Source organism: Ovis canadensis, chromosome 1 (genome assembly GCF_042477335.2).
Source record: "Ovis canadensis isolate MfBH-ARS-UI-01 breed Bighorn chromosome 1, ARS-UI_OviCan_v2, whole genome shotgun sequence".
Lineage (NCBI taxonomy): Eukaryota > Metazoa > Chordata > Mammalia > Artiodactyla > Bovidae > Ovis > Ovis canadensis.
Window position 1 is genome coordinate 237,683,906 of NC_091245.1, and position 10,584 is coordinate 237,694,489.

General features: G+C 39.9%; 1 protein-coding gene across 3 annotated transcripts in view; it reads right to left on the reverse strand.

Annotated features, from left to right (window-relative positions):
• The window catches only part of LOC138424848 (THO complex subunit 2), a 148,592-nt gene extending 147,118 nt beyond the window's left edge, over positions 1-1,474 (reverse strand). For all 3 annotated transcript variants that reach the window (XR_011445982.1, XR_011445981.1, XM_069562290.1), the window contains exon 1: positions 1,083-1,474. The gene's annotated coding sequence lies outside the window, so the exon portion shown is untranslated. The remainder of the gene's footprint in view (positions 1-1,082) is intronic.
• Between the last annotated feature and the right edge of the window lie 9,110 nt (positions 1,475-10,584).

The window sequence follows — 10,584 nt, forward strand, 5'->3', positions numbered from 1 at the left end:
TTTTTCCAAATCTCTGATATAAAGCTACTCCTAAATACACTTTTTGAGAACAATCCGACTGTTTTCCTCATGGCCTGCGGACTCCTTCACTTATATTATTCTGTTATTCTTCATTTCTATAATTGTCCTTCTTCTTCCTCAGTATTTCTGCAGGCACTCTGAAAAATTATCAAATACCTAATTAATGATTCTAAAGATCTTTATCTCATTTCTATTAGCTCAAGGAAAACTGGAAAACAAAGGGGAGTTCATATCTGTGGTGAATCTATTGTGTCAAATACAGAGAAGTGGAGTTTTTACATATAGTCCTTGTGAATGCTATACGCCTAAGAGGTAGCTGTTATGGCAACCCTTTTGCAGAGGAGGAAACTGAGGTCCACAGAGGCTTAGTAATACATATGGGGACAAAATGGGATTTCAACCTAGTTGTGTATAACTCTGTATCTCATATTCTTTGGTAACCTAAGTAAAATATTGCCCATGGAATTTTTTCTAAGGTTAATTATAATTGTTTGCTGTATTTGCTCAGTCGTTCAGTCGTGTCTGACTCTTTGCAGCCCCATGGACTAGCCTGCCAGGCTCCTCTATCCATGGGATTTCCCAGGCAAGAATATTGGAGTGAGTTGCCATTTCTTCCTCCAGGAGATCTATGCAACCCAGGGATCAAACCCACATTCCCATGTCTCCTGCATTGGCAGGTGGATTCTCTACCACTGTGTGGCCTGGGAAGCCCAATTATAATTATACCTTTATATAAAAATATCTTTAATGACTAATATTTTCAAAGCATTATTGCATATATCATCCTGTTTTAAGGTAGCTGGTAGAATGGGTGACTTGGGGGGCCTGAGGAACAGAAATAACATACATAAAGTACAATATCCAATGTAAGACAAGTGCTTAGTAGCTATTATTATTATTACTACTACTGATCCTTCCAGCAGGCTCATGCTTAGAAGTTAGGTAGTACAGCTGTTATCATGCCCTCTTGATCGGCTTTTCCTACAAAGATGAAGCCTATTCACTTTATTTTCCACAGCAAGAATTACTTTAAAGTTTTTATTTACAAGGCAATTACTTACAAGAATCTCAAAACCCCATGTTCAACTTCAGATTGTTTGCAATGAGGCAGGAAGGGAATGGAAGGGAAGTAGGTGTGAGACAGGCTTACAATCTTTTCCAGGCAAGTCAGTATTAGAAATTTTGCATTCTTGCTCCAAAATGAGTCTCCTTTCCACTGCACCAAAATGATACCGGAGGATTTTTTTTCTCCTGTCGTCATTCTCTTCTTACAAAGGGTAATGAAATGGCGAGCCTTTCCTTCAGTTCCTTGCTTGCACAGGGAGGGAGAGCCCCCTGAAGCGGTGCAGACCATGCTTGTTTACTGCAGCGAGAGTCGTTATCATGACGCAGAGGATGGTTCCGGTTTGACTTCTGCGGCTGCATTCCCGCTCTCCGGACAGTAGGCAGAGAACTGCAAGAAAAGTGCTTGGTATCAGTGACTCACAGCAAGACAGGAAATCTCGAGAGGATCCACCCTTCCTTCCTGCCCTCCAGACAAGCTGAGTTGTAGACCACAGGCCACAAGAAGCCTAGAATCTTGGTGAGCAGGGCTGAAGCCCTAGACTGAGTCAGGGCCACTGCAGGGATGGACATGGATGAACTGGATGAACATGTCAAGACTGAGCTGTGGGGAAAGCCCACACTCTTCACCCTACAGAGCACTGTTTCTGTTGAGATTCCTCTCTTCACTTTCGCCCAGTATCTGCCTGGTATATTCTGGCCTATGCATTGTTCTTAAACAATGGGCTTGATGCAGTTAATTGAGTGTGCCTATTTACACCATGACTAAAAAGCATGCAAGAGTTGTTATCAATCATCATTACCAAGCAATGTCTTCAAAATACAAAATGGCAAGGTCTCTCTCTCTCCAGCAAAATGTAGTTTTGAACCTAGTGTAGAATTGCTTCAATTAAGTTATATCATGTTTCTCTTCATGAGAGCAGCAAATGATTATAATGATGATAAAGGCTAACAATTGCTCAGTCGTGTCCGACTCTGCGACCCCATGGACTGCGGCTGACTAGGCTCCTCTGTCCATGGAATTTTCCAGGCAAGAGTCCTGGAGTGGGTTGCCATTTCCTTCTCCAGGGGATCTTACAGATCCAGGGATCGAACCTGGGTCTCCTGCATTGCAGGCAGATGTTTTACCATCTAAGCCACCAGGGAGCCAGGTAAGAACTGCCCTAAGCACTTCATATATTTTAAGTCATTTAAGTCTTACAAATGGGCTTCTTTGGTGGCTCAGTGGTAAAGAATCCATCTGCCAATGCAGGAGACATGAGGACTCGAGTTCGATCCCTGGGTTGGGAAGATCCCCAGGAGAAGGAAATGATAATTCATTCCAATATTCTTGCCTGGGAAATCCCATGGACAAAGTTGCCTGGTGGGCTATAGTCCACAGGGTTGCAAAGAGCCAGAGATGACTTAGCGACTGAAAACAAACAAACAAACAAAAAAGAACAAAATCTTACAAATACTCTTTGAGATAAGCATTATTATCGTTCCCCCTTGACAGATAAGGAAGTTACCAAAATAAATGAAAGCTTTATTTATTTAAAGGTGTCTTTATTAAGACACCTTTTCACTGTCTCCTCAAATTGTTTTTAAACCTCATAAACAATAAAGCTCAAACAAACAAAAAATACACATGAAGCTGCTGCTTACTGTGATTTAAGAGTCAAATGAATAAATGACACAAAATGGTCTTATACACATTTCTCACATCTGGCCAAGTTCAGCAGTACATTTCCGATTCAAGTCAAAACTCTGAAAGGAATCACTGCAACAGACCAAATTTATCAGTATCTTCTGTCAAGGCCCTTTCCCTCTCTTCCTGCAGGGCAGCAATGTCAGAAAGTGAGAGATGTCTACATTCCTGTGACTTATTAAATATAACCTTTCAGTTCTCACCTCCTTTCATTTTCTTGCTCTCTCCAAGCTCAACTCACATCCTGTGTTCCAGCCATGCCAAAATACTTTTAGAGCACTTGGTCCTTGTCATGTGTCTTTGAATAAGGTGTTATTTTCTCTGAAAAGTCATCTCCCCCTCTATACATCCAGAGAGTGCCTGCAGCATTCAGAATTCTATCCATCTGTCCATACACTCAAACAGTGTGTATTTCTCTATCATTTCTTTTTGGCTGTGCTGGGTCTTCACTGGTGCATGGGCTTTTCTCTAGTTGCAGCAAGCAGCAGCTATTCTCTAGTTGCGGTGCATGGGCTTCTCATTGCAGTGGCTTCTCTTGTTGTGAAGCACAGACTCTAGAGCAGGCAGGCTTCAGTAGTTGCCACACATAGGCTCAGTAGTTGTGGCTCCCAGGCTCTAGAGAACAGGTTCAAAAGTTGTGGTGCATGGGCTTAGTTGCTCTGCAGCACGTGGGATCTTCCCGGATCAGCGATGGAACCTGTGTCTCTCCTGCATTGGCAAGTGGGTTCTTTACCACCACCAGGGAAGCCCCTCAGAGAGTATTTGAAAGTGAAAGTGAAAGTTGCTCTGTCATGTCTGACTCTTTGTGACTCCATGGACTATACAGTCCATGGAATTCTCCAGGCCAGAATACTGGAGTGGGTAGCCATCCCCTTCTCCAGGGGAATTTCCCTAATCCAGGGATCTAACTCAAGTCTCCTGCATTACAGGCAGATTCTTTACCAGCTGAGCCACAAATTGAACATTTATTATGAGGCAGATAGGAGGTGGGAGAGGGAACAAGGTCACTGTTTTGATGAAATTTTCATTTTACTGCAGAGAGACAAAGTTAAGAAAGACAAAAGGGTTGATGAGGTAGGGAAAGAAGGAAGGAAAAGGAGGAGGAAGGTAAAGAAGAAAAGAAAGAGGAACAGGCAGTACTAACTCATTATGGTTAGTGTTAGATGGGTCATATGACACTGAGTGTCAGGAATCTGGTCACTTGAGCTCTGAATGACAAGAGGGAGCCCAACATGCAGAGCCCACTAATTCAAAGGCTCTAAGCTAGAGAGCAAGCCTGGTTCTCAAGAACTGAAAGGAGCCAACATGGCTGAGGTGCTGCCAGAGGGCAAGGCAGCTGCCAGAACCCACTGACTTCGAAAGGCCTGTAAGAAGTTTGAATTGAAAATTTGAAGCTGAGGATTGATAGAGTCTAATTTATTTTAATAAATTCCTCTGGCTATTGAGTGCACCATTGGGCTTTAGGGAGTCAGGTATAGTAGCAGGCAGATCAGTTAGGATACAGATGCAAGAGGCATCAAGGCGATTCTTTTTTTCTGTGCTCACACATTTTGCAAAGACTCAATGTTACACAGTCTTTAAAAGCAGATATAAATTTTTTCCTCTTTTACTAGATAATCAGGTCTTTGAAATCAGGAATGAATCATCATTCCACAATAAACATTCCCTGGCATAAATACAGTAATGGAAGAATGAATGAATAAAATAAGGTCCTTGCCCTCAAAAGGCTTAGTCTCTGACACAGACATCCATTCAAGCAACCAGAGTGCAGAGTAGATCATTCACATTGTGAAAGAGATAAAAAGCATTATATGTGAAGACAGGGAAAGGAGAAAGTGGATTATCCAATTGACTGTGTGATACTGAATCAAAACATCAGAGTCTGTTGTTCCTTTTTTTTTTTTTTTTTTTTTTAACACAGTGGGATGTTAAAACAAAGTGGCAGGAGTCTGACAGAGAAACAGTTGGGTCTATTTCCCCTTCTAGTGCCACGGGTTTAGATAAGGGCTGCATTTAGATTCGGAATTTTGGGTCAACATGCAACTCAATAAATCTGTTGAGAAATGATTTCTCTCTGCTGGACTATTTTTTTAAAAAAAGTAAACAAGAGTGTCAGATTACTTTTGGATTGTTCAAATTACAGCAAAACCCTGACATTTAGGACAAGCGTTCACGTTCTAAATGTTCTTCTTGGAGTTATACAATGATCAGCCATGAAGAAGAGTCAAGTGTGTTTCTAGTGTATTCCTTTCCTCTGTTTTAAAAAACTTTTTAAAGCCATTATTTTTTTTTTTTTAAATTGGCCATTCCATGTGGTATTTGGGATCTTAGCTTCCCAACCAGCAATCAAACCTCTGCCCCTATATTGGAAGCCCAGCGTTTTAACCACTGAATTGCCAGCTAAGTCCCCCCTTCTGTCTTTTTGTAGTTCACTTTCCCCAGGGCGCTCCTTTATCTCCACCAAGCATTCAGAGCCTTCAAGTTGCACAACTACATGCCTTTTCCCTTTCACTCCTTTCCCTTTCTGTTTCACTCCCCCTTCTCAATCTACCTCAACTATCTATCTATATATCATCAGTTAGTTTTCGCCTCCTAACAAAACACCACAAAATTTTACTTAAACCATTTATAATGTCTCACAATCCAGTATTCTGGCCTGGAGAATTCCATGGACAGAGGAGCCTGGCAGGCCACAGTCCATGCAGTCGCAAAGAGTTGGACAGGACTGAGCAACTTTCACTTCACTTCAATTCTGTGAGTGATCTGTCTAGCTCTTCTGCATTAGGCCAGCTCATCTGGGGCTGAATGCTCCAAAATAGCTCCCTCTCATGTCTGGGGCAACAGCCAGATCACCTAGGATGCTTAAGGCCCTTCTTCATGTGGTCCCTCATCTTCAAGAATGTCTGTCCCCATGATGACAAAAAGGTCCCAGTAACAAGAGAAGGAGATCCAACCAGTCCATTTTAAGATCAGTCCTGGGTGTTCACTGGAAGGACTGATGTTAAAGCTGAAACTCCAATACTTTGGCCACCTCATGCGAAGAGTTGACTCATTGGAAAAGACTCTGATGCTGGGAGGAATTGGGGGCAGAAGGAGTAGGGGACGACAGAGGATGAGATAGCCGGATGGCATCACCGACTTGATGGACATGAGTTTGAGTGAACTCTGGGAGTTGGTGATGGACAGGGAGGCCTGGCGTGCTGCGATTCATGGGGTCGCAAAGAGTCGGTCATGACTGAGTAACTGAACCGAACAAGAGAAGGAAAACCTATTTGAAACACTTTTAAAGCCCCTGCACCACATTTTCTAATGTCCCATTAGCCAAAGAAAGTCCAAGCCCAGGTTCAAAGAATAGAGAAATAAACTCAACTTTTTGATGTGAGTCACAGCAAAAATTCCATTGTAAAGGGATATGCATACGGGGATATATAAGTAACTTGTGAGCACGTTGTGATCCATCACACTATCATTTTGGAGAAACACCTTAAATTTAATTCACACTGCAGTGTTACTGAGAACTTCCAGATGTACAAGCTGGGTTAAGGAAAGGCAGAGGAACCAGAGATCAAATTGCCAACATTGACTGGATCATGGAGAAAGCAAATCATGCTTGACAAATGGAAAGGAGTGTGTATCAATGACTTGACCTTACCAAATACCTCGTACATAGCTGCTCAATAATTTGCTCAATAAATACTGGGTGAATTAGTTAATTTATGTGTACATGAGTGTAAGTATGTATGTGAGCCTAATAGTGTATCAAGACAGAAGGGGGAATTTGGGCATGTAAAAACATCAGCTCTCTTCCAAATACACCACCCCCCACCCACCATGGGGTCAAGAGACAACAGCAGTGTGCAACTGACATGGGCTTAAAAGCCTGCTGAACATACTACCTGTGTAACCTTGAGCAAACTTAGTAACCTTTCTAAACCTTAGTACCCTCATCTATAAAATGGGCATAATAATGCCTTTGCTACAGGGTCATTATAAAAATTAAACACAATGATAATCACAGAATACTTAAACCAACACATGACACATAAGAGATATTCAGTAATTAGCAGGGAGCAGAAGCCAAGTCTAGCTTCCCACACAAATGCCATTCTTTACTCCTTCCTTCCCTAGCCCTAGTGCCACTTTCCCTTGGTGGTCTGCCTTCTTCCACTGCCTGCCTTTGATCAACCCAATCAGAGAAATGAGAATGGCAGGAAGTGTGGAAACTCACTTTTCCCCACTTCAGGTTCTATCAGCAATATGTCATTCCAGCTGTGTCAGTAGCAAGAAATGCGAAAGAGTGGCCACAGTTCATCTTACCTCTAAACTAAGCCTCTTGCTACTCATTGTGTGCCATTTTGGTTCTGCAGAAATCTACAGCAGAAAACAACTACATAGCCCCAGATTTGGCAGCATCATTGATGCATTGAGGAGGTATGGAGAGATTTCACTCAAAGTTTGTAGACAGAACACATGGCTCTCTTTCGCTACTTTCCCACCTCACATTTCACTGAAATACCTGTTTAAAAAAGAAATAAATTCATAATAAATCCAAGCATAAGAGAATGAAAGACTTCTATATATTTCTCCGAGATATGCAGAGAATGGGATCATAGGTTGTCTGGATTCAAATGTCAGCTCTGTCAGTGATAAGCTATATGACTTTGGACAACTCTGTTTCCTTATATAACATGTGAAAAATTATAGGACCTGTTGTACTGGGTTGTTGTGTGGGTTGGCCAAGTTATATGAAGCACTAGGATACTTCCTGGAACACAGTTCAACAAAAGTTAGGTTTCATTGTTATAAACAGAAGACAAAGAGTTTACAACTAAGAAATTACAGAGAAGAAAGGTAGACGTTCAAAGCTTGGAACTGGCAAGAATTCCAGGGGAAAGTGAATGAAAAATCAGGGGTATTAGTTTTAGATTTACAAAAAAAGCTTGAGAGTCCATCTTCACCCCATCTTTACTCTCACACCTACATTCAGGGGTGATGTGTTCCTCAGTTAAATTAAAACCAGAGAAATCTTCTCTAAAGAAGTGGAATAACTTGTCTGTGAAGGGCTAAGGCTCCTGTTGTGGATGCCTGATACATTAAGTAGTATGTCTATTTTTAATGACTAAATAAATGATTTACCTTTAAAGGATCACAAAATAATACATGAGGGGAAAAAAAGGAATTCACAACCTAGGCAACTTTTCTGAAAGTTCACTATGTCAAAGATAAGAGCCTAAACATTTTTCAGAAAAAAAAAAACAGGTTATCTACAAAGAAATGAGAATCAGCCTGGCGTCAGTCTCCTCCTCAGCAAAACTGGTTGGCAGAAGATAATGGAAAAATGCATTAAAAGTTCTGAGTGGGAATTCCTTTGAAATTAGAATTATATACCTATCTAAATTATTTTTCAAGTTCAAAAGACACTTTTAGAGATGCAAGACCTTAGAAAATTTTATCTCCCATGCATATTTTATGGAAAAAAATATTGGGGAATGTACTAGAGCAAAAAGAAAAAAATAATCCAAGAAAAATAAGGTCATGGAAGCCAAGAAACTAGTGAACGTGACAGCGAAGAAAAAAAAAATCTATGAAAAATAATCAGATACAAGTTGTTTAGCTGGCTTAGAAAATCATGTTGAAATACTCCTGAAGGAAATATTAATAATAAACTGGATGATCTTTGACAAGATGATTACATACTATAATTCTGCCCTCAAGAAAAAAAAATCAGAATTTTCAAGCAAACATGATATATAAAGAAATCACGGTCTAAATATAAAACAGACTAAACTGCGTGGTATTTAATACATTGAAAAAGAAGAATCAATTTGACCTTGATACCTTGAAATATTACTGAAATATTCTTCTTCAGCTAGTACAGGTTAATTAACACAAGGTTATATTTCCTTCTTTATAGGTCTAATCATACTACTTTGTACCTTAAGTAATAATACTCACATTATATAATAGTAAAGTTTTCTACTTTAAAAAAATTTTTTTTGACTCAACCTATTGGCAAAGTGTGGAGAAGGAAATGACAACCCACTCCAGTACTCTTGCCTGGAAAATCCCATGGGCGGAGGAGCCTGGTAGGCTGCAGTCCATGGGGTCACTATGAGTCGGACATGACTGAGCGACTTCACTTTCACTTTTCACTTTCATGCATTGGAGAAGGCAATGGCACCCCACTCCAGTGTTCTTGCCTGGAGAATCCCAGGGACGGGGGAGCCTGGTGGGCTGCCGTTTATGGGGTCACACAGAGTCGGACACGGCTGAAGCGACTTAGCAGCAGCATTGGCAAAGTGTAGAATAATCAACAATTCAGAACACTTCAAGTGACAGAAACATTGATATTATAAAAAGTTGGAACATGTAAACGGGGCAGAGATGGAAAAAAGTACATGGGGCATTAATTTCCTTATTTTATATGATTGTGACTACAAATTTCTGAAATTTATAGACCAAGAAAGAAATACTAGAATTATTAACAGATATAAAGGTCACCTCTCAGGATCTGTTTTGTTTCCTGAAAACCTAACTTGATTATATACACTCTGTCTCACAGATGCTTGGCCATGAATGTCAAAACAATTAAAGGTATGGGAGTACTGGGGGAAATAAAAGTGTCTATCATCAAAGTGTGTGGCTTCTACAGAAGTTTGGCCATTTTCTTATGCATCCTAACTGCAAATCACCCAAGTATATTTAATATATCCACATACTTCCAGCAGCTTCCATCTGTGTAGTTCTCATTGTTTCCATCCCATGTAGAAGCATAAGCCTTTAAAGTTGAAAAGGATATCAGAAACTCTTAAGCTCACCTTCTGTTTTTCATAGGTGAGGAAACTGAGACCACACAAAGTCAACTGACTTGATAAAGTCCAACAGCAATTAAATGACAAATTAGTCCTAGAACTAAGTATTGTAACTCCTTAGGCAATGTTTCATATAATTAGGGAATGTCCATTGTATAAATAAATGCACATTTCTAACTTTAAAATGGTATATTCCATTACTTGTATATAGTCATAACTATTTTATTACATAAAATTTAATTGTTTTATATGCTAATACGATCTCAAGTAGATTTACAAATTCTATGTGAAGTTTCACATCTCTTAGTTCCTCTCTGCTTTGTTTTATTTATTTTTTAAATGAGGTGTGTTTTAAAAAAATATTTATTATTTAATTGATTGCTCCAGGTCTTAGCTACAGGTAGGTGGGACCTTCAATCTCTGTTGTGGCATGTGGGATCTTCAGTTGACGTGAACTCTTAGTTGACGCATGTGGGATTTAGTTCCCAACCAGGAATCAAACCCTGGTCCCCTGCATTGGGAGCACGAAATCTTAGACACTGGATCACCAGGGAAGTCCCAGTTCCTCTTTGCTTTTTCAGATGAACTGGGCTATAGCAAGCTTCCTATAAAAAAGGAATTGGTTTATTGTTTCTCTTCTGCATTTTTTTTTAAGTCTCTATTTGGAGCCATTTCAAACTTACAGAAAAGTTGTTCAAAGAAAATCTGATTACTGTTTTCCAAGATTTAGCAAAATTTAACATTTTCTCTTCTCTTATCTACATATCCATTTATCAATATCTATCATCAGTCTACTGTATGTTACACATTTTAAAATATATATATTTTTCTTATCCATGTGAGAGTAGGTTGCACACACCATATGCCTATATCCCTCCACACTTGAGTTTCTTTCCTAAGAACAAGATTTTTCTTTTACATAGTAATAGTATAAACTATGCCAAAGCCTTTGACTGTGTGGGTCACAACAAACTGTGGAAAATTCAAGAGATGGGAATACCA